This window comes from Sarcophilus harrisii, chromosome 3, assembly GCF_902635505.1.
Source record: "Sarcophilus harrisii chromosome 3, mSarHar1.11, whole genome shotgun sequence".
NCBI classification, from domain to species: Eukaryota; Metazoa; Chordata; class Mammalia; order Dasyuromorphia; family Dasyuridae; genus Sarcophilus; species Sarcophilus harrisii.
The window spans coordinates 200,497,747-200,507,243 of NC_045428.1; positions in this window are offsets into that span (position 1 = coordinate 200,497,747).

Here is a 9,497-nt window from a genome sequence, read left to right on the forward strand (position 1 = left end):
AAACCAATGTCTCCATGGAATAAAAGAAAATGCGTGTAACCTGGAAAGGAAGTGAAAAAAAGATTTAATAGAAGGAGGAAGTATATACTTACTTAGCAAAGAGCAGATAGCCTGAGATACACAGTTTTGCAGAAGTACAAAGTTTTCTTTGCTTTCTGCTAATTTGGTTGTGGCTCAGAAAAACAATAAATCACCATTTCAATTAAAACAAACTGAACAGAAAAATATCAGTTCAAAAGAATGCCCACTGCAATATGGTGTCCTGCTCTTCTTTCTTAAATTTACTTTTGTATATTCCTGTTCTGTCTTCTTCCCTTATTTTGCTTTCTAATTGATATTGTAGGTCATGTTATGGACAAACAAAACAAAACAAAAAGAAAAACCAGTTAGTTCAGTCAATTCAGTGAAGAAACACAGTGGAACTTAGAACTTTTTGAAAAGGAGGTTAGGTTGTATTGATAATACCTTATATTTGTCATCCTTACTGTAGTGTTATTTATGTCTACATCCTGATTCCCTCTTAAGACTGTAAATCCTTCCGGTCTTCTACTTCTTTGTCTCTAGGTTATAGTCCAGCATCTATACATTTGAAAAGAAAAACCATGTATATTAAGTAATGATGATGCTAACATATTCTGTGAGGCACCAAAGGAGAAAAAGGTATATTCAGTATATATTGATTGCGATGGTAATCAGTGCTAGTTAAGGGTGCATTGGATAATCTTTGTCATTAGAATAGGATTCTAGTTCAGTCACATCACGGTTGCTATGTATTTGTCTTGAGGGTCTCAGTTGCTTCACCTGTTGAATAAAGAACTAATGGACTAGAGCAGGGGTTCTTAACTTGGGGTCCTAAGCTTTTTTTTTCATAATTTGATAACTATATCGATATAATTAATTTCCTTTGTAATTTTGTACATTTTATTTTTTGCTTTGAAACAGAATAAACCATTGTTCTGAAAAGGAGATCTCATAGGCTTTACTAGGCCACCACAACCGTTTTTGACAGAAAATATTGGGAATCCCTGAGCCAGTGGATTTCTAATTCTTATATATTGCATTTAGTCAAATATCTGATCAATTCAGATATTGGGGTCAGGGGAGAATATTTTAAAAAGCAAACCAATCGAACTGACTTATTGTTTGATCTCATGTGATTTTTAAAAAGACTAGTTAATTGAGTGGAAAAATATCAACCTAGTAGCCCAGGAAATACAGGCTAAATTTTTTTCTGATTCAAATAGAGTTATCTTTCTTAGATGAATTCAGCAAACTCATTAGCATTGTGGGGTTATTAATACATCACTTTCCTATATGTGAGATGTTATATTATTCCACTTTTAATTACAACTGAACAAATGAATATAACATTTAATAAGTGCTTACTATGGCAAAGCACTAAGTCCTGCTGATGCAAATAAAAAAGTAAGACAGTCCCAATTCTCAAGGAGCTCACTGTGGTATAGTGGGAACCATAACTATTTCCAAGGCTCTTGGGTTCAGAGTCTGTCAGAGTCTGAGGGGAAATGATGGTCAAAGGTATAGGGGGGGTTTTACCTGCCTGGCTTTGTCTTTCCGTTTCTCCCATCCTCCCCTTAAAATCCCCCATTTCTCCACCTTCCTATTTTTCTTGTTAGCCTGATATTTTTATCTTTGTGGATGGTAGTATGTTAGTAATTGATGAGAACGACTGGTCCCTCTTTCATAGGAATTGTTTCCCCAGATGATGGCTGTGAGGGCAGTTCTTGGTAGACTAGGGAGACTATATTCTGAACTCCTGTTATTATATGCTTGTTGGTTATAGTTGGTCAATAGTTGCTGCTGGTGGTATAAGGAAGATCCTCTTCACAATGATTTTTGCCCCCAGTGGTATCTGTAGGGAGGGATAGGTATAAGCAGGTCAAAAAAAGCCCATAATTTTTTTTTTTATTTAATAGCCTTTTATTTACAGGTTATATGCATGGGTAACTTTACAGCATTAACAATTGCCAAACCTCTTGTTCCAATTTTTCACCTCTTACCCCCCACCCCCACCCCTAGATGGCAGGATAACCAATAGATGTTAAATACATTAAAATATAAATTAGATACACAATAAGTATACATGACCAAAACGTTATTTTGCTGTACAAAAAGAATCAGACTCTGAAATATTGTACAATTAGCTTGTGAAGGAAATCAAAAATGCAGGTGGGCATAAATATAGGGATTGGGAATTCAATGTAATGGTTTTTAGTCATCTCCCAGAGTTCTTTTTCTGGGTATAGCTAGTTCAGTTCATTACTGCTCCATTAGAAATGATTTGGTTGATCTCGTTGCTGAGGATGGCCTGGTCCATCAGAACTGGTCATCATATAGTATTGTTGTTGAAGTATATAATGATCTCCTGGTCCTGCTCATTTCACTCAGCATCAGTTCGTGTAAGTCTCTCCAGGCCTTTCTGAAATCATCCTGTTGGTCATTTCTTACAGAACAGTAATATTCCATAATATTCATATACCACAATTTATTCAGCCATTCTCCAACTGATGGACATCCATTCAGTTTTCAGTTTTTAGCCACTACAAAAAGGGCTGCCACAAACATTCATGCACACACAGGTCCCTTTCCCTTCTTTATAATCTCTTTGGGATATAATCCCAGTAGTAACACTGCTGGATCAAAGGGTATGCACAGTTTGATAACTTTTTGACCATAGTTCCAAAGTACTCTCCAGAATGGTTGGATTCGTTCACAACTCCACCAACAAGGCATCAATGTCCCAGTTTTCCCGCATCCCCTCCAACAATCATCATTATTTTTTCCTGTCATCTTAGCCAATCTGACAGGTGTGTAGTGGTATCTAAGAGTTGTCTTAATTTGCATTTCTCTGATTAATAATGACTTGGAGCATCTTTTCATATGACTAGAAATAGTTTCAATTTCTTCATCTGAGAATTGTCTGTTCATATCCTTTGACCATTTTTCAGTTGGAGAATAAAAGCCCATAATTTTTAAAAAATCTAATTGTAATATTAAAAGAACTATTTTTAACATAAAAAGCCAGTTGTTTAGAGAAGGCAAAGAAAAGAGGGAATATGATTAAACCCATTGTTCTAAAACTTTATATCACAAGTTTCCCTTTTTTTTTTTTAAAGGTGAAAATACCATTTTTGAATCCAAATTCAGTCCCCATGGCATCAGAAAGTCTATTGGAATTGCCTTGAATCACCTCATTGTATATCACAATTTTCAAGGTCCCAACAAATTTTTAACCGGCTATATAGAACCTATATTAATATTTCATTTAATTCTATAATTCTACTCATATGTTACCATTGTTACCCAATTCAGGACACTTTTTAAATAGCTTTCCTTTAGAGTCTGGTGCCATTTAAGAAATAAAAGAACTCTTTAGTTCCTCAAAGTATCATTGAAATAAGGGAAGCTAGCTGAGCAGACAGAATGGGATTTCCGTATTTATTTTGAGGGACCAAAGCTTCAATAGGCCTTATGTCTTCCCACATCTTCAGATTTCATCTCTGAACCCTATACTCCCAAACAAGAAGGAGAAGAAAAGAAGAGAAGATTTAGTTTAGTTTCCCAGGGCGAGAAGGTTCATCATTCTAATTTTTAAAATTGGCCATTTAAAGCAAAACTAACAAAAAATAAAGCTTTCTGAGGTGGAGTTCTATAATCAAAGTGATTATCTAGGTAATTCTGGTCTGAAAAATCAGAATCTTGGCTCTGTCACATATTACTTGTTTATTTTTTTTTCAAATTTTTTCAAATAAATTTATTTTTTTTTACCCAATAGCATTTTTCTATTATGTATAGTTAGTTTTTTTAATTAAAATTTTTTAATAGTATTTTTATTTTTTCAGCAACATGTAAAGATAGTTCTCAACACGCACCTTTATAAGATTTTGAATTCCATATCTTTTTCTCTCTCTCTTACCTCCCTTCTCCCCAAGACAGCAAACAATCTGATATAGGTTATATATGTCACATATTACTTATGTGCCTCCAGTCAATGACTAAACTCTGGGACTCAGTTTCCTCATCTGCAAAATGTTGAGTTTGAACTACATAGCTTTTGGGTTCTTTCTGGCTCTGTCTATGATTTTCTTTATATGATTTATCTATCCTCACCATTCCTTTTTTTTTTCTTGTGTCAACTCAGCCTGAGAGAAATCTTACAATATAATTTACAATGATAATAAATCTCAATTCCTTCCCCTCTTACACATCTAGCCTGCAGTGAATGAGATAAGAATTTAATCTCCTGAAAATCACATTAATTTCTTTCCCATCCCTTTATGGAATCATAGGGTCATAAAACTGAGAAAGATCTTACAAGGTCATCTGGTCAGAAAATAATTTGTGAAATAACAGCAACGTTGTAAATAAAAACAACTTAAAAAAGACTTAAGAGCTCTGATCTATGTAATGATCAACCAGGATTCCAAAGTACCAGTGATGGAGCATGCTTTAACTGAATGGTGAGGGACTCAAAATCCAGAATTAGATATGCATTTTTGGACTTGGTCGTCGTGGAAATTTCTTTTGTCTAACTATATGTATTTGGTATGGAATACTTATTTTCTTTCTACTGGAGTGGAGTGAGGGTTATGGGAGAGAGGCATTAGGGACAGACTTTTTAAAAATGAGAAGAGAATGCAGGAAGGCCACAAAGAATCATAGATAAAAATTAACTAGTAATTTAAAAAAAAGAGGAAATGTAGACTAGAACAACTTTAAAAATCACATGTTAAATCTATACTTAGAACAACAAGCTCTTCATCACAAAAATTCAGTTTCACATATAATCCTTTCCTGTTATAAATCTATATGTTACTGATAGTTTTATTTGGTGTTTTTAAGTGCACATTTTTTTTAAAAAGCACACAACATAATGTCCAAAAAACAAAGCAAAACCAACCAACAAAAACAAATTAATAAACAAAAAACAGAGTAAAGTCATCTTGTTCACACTCTTGGCTATTTTCAGGTTGAGGCATCTAGGGCAGAGTTATGTTTTAAAGTAGTCTACTTCACTCTTTTTCTCATTTTTATGGTCAAAATATTCTTTCTTGTGCCTGAGTCTCCTAGATGAGAGAGTTCCTGAGAGGGATAATGATAATAACAATCATAAAAAGTAACATTTTATTGAAAAAAATATTTTATTGATATGTTTTATCACTTGGATTTCCCCATGTATCCCATCTTCTCCCCAAAAATCACTCCCCATAACAAAGAACTATTTAAGAAAAAAAGGAAAATGAGAAGAAAAAATTCAACAAAACTTATCAATACATTGAAAAATATCTAATATAATACGTAATATTCCATATCCATAGATGATCTTCTACCTCCCCTCTCCCAACAACTGAGAAAGTAGCAAAGGAATGGGTAAAATAGATGTCTTTGTATACATAGTGTTCTTTGGAGTCAAACTTAGTCTTAATGATTTTGTAATATTCATTTAAAATTTTTTTCATTTATTTTATTTTTTAATTTAATTTATGGAATAGAACAAACTTTCCATTTAAATATATAATTGTGCTATTTATATGTCTTTTTAGTATATTATAAATTATTAAGTAATTATATTTAAGTATAAAGTTATCAGGTAAATTTCTTTTTTTTTTTCCTTTTTTTTTTTCTTCTTCCCTTCTCAGTCTGATTCCTGCTTTGGAGACAGGAATTATTAGAGAGAAGGTCCATCACACTAATTAACCAAAAAAAATTGGTCATTTAAGGCAAAATAAACAAAGAACCAAAGCCTTCTGAAATAAGTCTCTATAATCAAAGCAATTATCTAGGCAATTATAATTATCTGATTTTCTGAATTGTCTGAAAATAAGACCCTTGGCTTTGTCACATATTACTTGTGTGTCTTCAGGCATTGACTAAACTCATTTACTTATACAGATATATAAAATTATTCTATATATACTTCTCTTTATTAGTTCTTTCTTTGGATGTAGATAGTATCTTCCTTCATATGTCCTTTGAAGTTAATTTGAGTCCCTCACCATTCAGTTAAAGCATGCTCCATCACTGGTACTCTGGAATCCTGATTGATCATTACATAGATCAGAGCTCTTAAGTCTTTTTAAGTTGTTTTTATTTACAACGTTGCTGTTATTTCACAAATTATTTTCTGACCAGATGACCTTGTAAGATCTTTCTCAGTTTTATGACCCTATGATTCCATAAAAGGATGGGAAAGAAATTAATGTGATTTTCAAGAGATTAAATTCTTATCTCATTCACTGCAGGCTAGATGTGCAAGAGGGGAAGGAATTGAGATTTATTATCATACATTATTTATAATACTAAAAATGACTTATTCTCTCAAAAGCTTTCTTAAAATAGTATTCATTTTTGTTTGTTTTGTGGTTGTTATTTCCATTTATGTTGTTATAATCAGTGTGTATATTATTTTCCTGGCTCTTCTTGCTTCACTTTGCATCAGTTCATGTTAGTCCTTCTATGCTTCTCTGTATTCATTCATGACTAATGTTTTCATAGCACTTTTTTTTTTTTACTATTGTCCTGTAAGATAAATATTTCTTTTTAATATTCTTTTTTTTTTTTGATGAGACAATTGAGGTTAAGTAGTTTGCACAGCTATGGAGTCTTAAGCATCTGAAGTAGGATTTGAAGTCAGATCCTCTTGATTCCAGGGCTGGTACTCTATCCATTTCACCATCTAGCTGTCCCTGAGATAGGTATTTCAGGGATTGTTATCCTTATTGGTTCACCCCAAACCAAGGGTGAAATGGTTTAAGGAACTTATTTATAAACAGTCACATATCTAGTTGGAAATGGAACTTGAACCCAGGTCTTAAGGATCTAAGTTCTTTGTTCTTTTCTCTTAAAAAATGAGTTTAATTTAATTCTCATCTCTACCATGTGTTGGAGTATAGGGGGATGGCAAGGGGAGAGGAAGAAAAACAAAATCATTATTAAAAAAATATGTACTTATTTATGTATGTAATCAAAATAAATTCCCACACAGGCCATTCCTCTCTCTCTCTCTCTCTCTCTCTCTCTCTCTATATATATATATATATATACACACACACCTATACATATACATAGAGAAAAAAAGAGAGAGATTAATCTCTAAGAGGAATCAGCACTGTATGCCCTCTCTGTATATATGTATATGTACATATTTATATATGCCTCAATCAGGACCCTGAATTTATCCTTTCACAAACTGGATAACTTATTTCATCATGAGTCCTCTGTAATCATGATTGGCATATTTATTATCTTTCAAAGTAGTTTTTCTTTCTAATTTGTTGTTACTGTATAAATTGTTCTCTTGGTCCTGCATGAGTTTATACAAGTCTTTCCAGGTTTCTCTGAAACCATCTTCTTCATCATTTGTTATAGCACAATTACGTGATATATTCATATGTTATACTTTGTTTATCCATTTCTCAATAAGAATACGTCCTCATTTTTTTTTACTAACAAACATAAAAGGAGATGCTATAAACATTTTTCTATATATGAGTCATTTTCTTCCTTCTTTGGGGTCATAGACCCAGGGTTGATATTGGTAATCAAGTTTAGAAACTTTGGGGTATAGTTCTAAATGTTTTCCAGAATGGCTGGACCCCACTGCTCTTTCCATGTCATCTCTCTGTGGGTAGATTCCCAAGGTACTTTCCAAAGATTATATAAAATAGGGGTTATATTAAGAAGAGATAGGGTCAAGAAAATCCCCAACCTCCTACATACTGTTTATAGGTAAAATGGAGGTTCACAAGTGGCTTCCTTGGGTGTATATCTTATTAAAGGAGTAGGTAGGAAGAATTCGTTATTAGCCACCGGGAAGCATTTTAGCATCTTTTATAGTCTTAATCTCTAAGGTTATTTCTACTATGAATTCTTAGCCATTGCCAAACATCATAAAGGAATGGTAGCAGGGACAGTTGGTTGATTTTCTGGTGCCATTGGACATAAATGTTAAGCATTACTTTGGGGATCTGGTTAACCTGCACATGCATAACAGTATTAAAGTCAGAATTCAGAGAGGAAATTTATAAAATAAATTTGTTTATTTTTCATGTAGTGAGTTTTTCCCTGTGTAAGGAGACTCACTGATCACTCAATCAGATACATCTTTAGAATGGCAGAACATGGAATAGGGAGTGGATTGGCTGATTAATTTCATTTTCCTTATAAGGAGACAATAGGGCACGTGTATAGATGGACACTGCTTTTTGGTGATAAGTGGTTTTTTGTTTGTTTTTTTAATCTAAAATGACTTTCCACATAAAATGGCTTTTTTTTAATCTAAAATGACTTTCCACATAAAATGGCTTCCATGTTACTATTTCATATTTGACCACAATGCTGACTCTTTCAGTTTTTAATTAATTAGTTGTTGTGTCCTGCTTTAGAGCGCCCAAGTTGTGGTGACAAAACTTACCGTGCTTTCTAGAGCCCCCATGCCAGGGTGGTTAAAACATACTGTCTTAATGGAGAAGTGATGAGATGGGACTCCTGAGGATGGTGGAAATATGGAGTCTGTTTATTCCCAGTTCTTTCACCCTTATATACCCGAATACTCTTATGTAACCAAAACAACACTGGGCATGCACTAAATATATACTGTGCACGTGGGACCACATAAACAACTTGCTATTGTACATAGTTTGCCACCTGGTATCACTCTGATTCAATCACAGCACAGGTTGTCACTGCCCCCTGACTTCTCAGAAAGTCCGAGAGCCCTTAGGGGAGATGGGGAGCCAAACTAGACATTGTCAGCAGGCTCCCTCTGGGCTGAAGGGTCTTTTACCTTACCCAGAGTTAGGTACAAATCTGTCTGTGGTCCTCTACAATTAGTAGCTTTATGTCTGAGTCAGAAAATCTTAGAACAGGGAGGGTTCTGGTATATGTGTAATGTGTGTTAGAGAGAGACATAGAGAAAGAGACAGAAATAGGGAGGGACAGACAGAGAAAGAGAAGGAACACGTATTTTTATCCTTAAAGTACTTGATCTTTGGACCATTAATCTAATTTCTCAAAAAATAAATAAAAATTTTATTCTAATCTTATAAGCATTAGTAATTAGTAACCCCATGCAACAAAGCAATAAACAATTAGATAAAACTAGAAAAAGGTAATGATTCAAAAATGTCCAAACATTTATCTAATAATTTTGCAATTCTTCAGATTCCTATAATTTCGAGTTTTATTTCATTCTTCAGTTCTTGAAATTATATGTAACTTATTCTTCATTATTTAATGTAACAACTGTGATTTCGACTCGTTTTCCTTTTTTGATAGAAGAAAACTATGCATGACAACTAAAAGTCATAGAAAACTGAGGAATTGTAGATGACTGCTTAGAATTCTCTAGAAGTACCTTGGAAAGTTATATAAAGCATTGATTCCAGGATCAGCTATGAGACTTTATTTGAATCCCAATATTGTCATCATTAAAATAATTTTTTTGTGGTCATAGTATTGTGAAAATATTGCTTTCT